The sequence below is a fragment of the Bufo gargarizans genome, chromosome 2 (assembly GCF_014858855.1).
Source record: "Bufo gargarizans isolate SCDJY-AF-19 chromosome 2, ASM1485885v1, whole genome shotgun sequence".
Taxonomy (NCBI): Eukaryota; Metazoa; Chordata; class Amphibia; order Anura; family Bufonidae; genus Bufo; species Bufo gargarizans.
In genome coordinates, this window is record NC_058081.1 from 726,365,742 (window position 1) to 726,367,161 (window position 1,420).

Here is a 1,420-nt window from a genome sequence, read left to right on the forward strand (position 1 = left end):
GTAATACGGTACCTAAATAGATGCCAGATAGTGTTAGGTGTCTGTAAAAAAAGGCCTGAATTTGAATACAATACATTGGGCCAAATAATATTTTTGTTGTTGTGGTGAACGGTAACAATGAGGAAAACATCTAGTAAGGGACGCGGACGCGGACATGGTCGTGGTGGTGTTAGTGGACCCTCTGGTGCTGGGAGAGGACGTGGCCGTTCTGCCACATCCACACGTCCTAGTGTACCAACTACCTCAGGTCCCAGTAGCCGCCAGAATTTACAGCGATATTTGGTGGGGCCCAATGCCGTTTTAAGGATGGTAAGGCCTGAGCAGGTACAGGAATTAGACAATTGGGTGGCCGACAGTGGATCCAGCACGTTCACATTATCTCCCACCCAGTCTTCTGCAGAAAGTGCACAGATGGCGCCTGAAAACCAACCCCATCAGTCTGTCACATCACCCCCATGCATACCAGGGAAACTGTCTCAGCCTCAAGTTATGCAGCAGTCTCTTATGCTGTTTGAAGACTCCGCTGGCAGGGTTTCCCAAGGGCATCCACCTAGCCCTTCCCCAGCGGTGAAAGACATAGAATGCACTGACGCACAACCACTTATGTTTCCTGATGATGAGGACATGGGAATACCACCTCAGCACGTCTCTGATGATGACGAAACACAGGTGCCAACTGCTGCGTCTTTCTGCAGTGTGCAGACTGAACAGGAGGTCAGGGATCAAGACTGGGTGGAAGACGATGCAGGGGACGATGAGGTCCTAGACCCCACATGGAATGAAGGTCGTGCCACTGACTTTCACAGTTCGGAGGAAGAGGCAGTGGTGAGACCGAGCCAACAGCGTAGCAAAAGAGGGAGCAGTGGGCAAAAGCAGAACACCCGCCGCCAAGAGACTCCGCCTGCTACTGACCGCCGCCATCTGGGACCGAGCACCCCAAAGGCAGCTTCAAGGAGTTCCCTGGCATGGCACTTCTTCAAACAATGTGCTGACGACAAGACCCGAGTGGTTTGCACGCTGTGCCATCAGAGCCTGAAGCGAGGCATTAACGTTCTGAACCTGAGCACAACCTGCATGACCAGGCACCTGCATGCAAAGCATGAACTGCAGTGGAGTAAACACCTTAAAACCAAGGAAGTCACTCAGGCTCCCCCTGCTACCTCTTCTGCTGCTGCTGCCGCCTCGGCCTCTTCTGCTGCTGCCGCCTCGGCCTATTCTGCTGCTGCCGCCGCCTCGGCCTCTTCTGCTGCTGCCGCCTTGGCCTCTTCCTCCGCCTCTGGAGGAACGTTGGCACCTGCTGCCCAGCAAACAGGGGATGTACCACCAACACCACCACCACCTCCGTCACCAAGCGTCTCAACCATGTCACACGCCAGCGTTCAGCTCTCCATCTCACAAACATTTGATAGAAAGCGTAAAT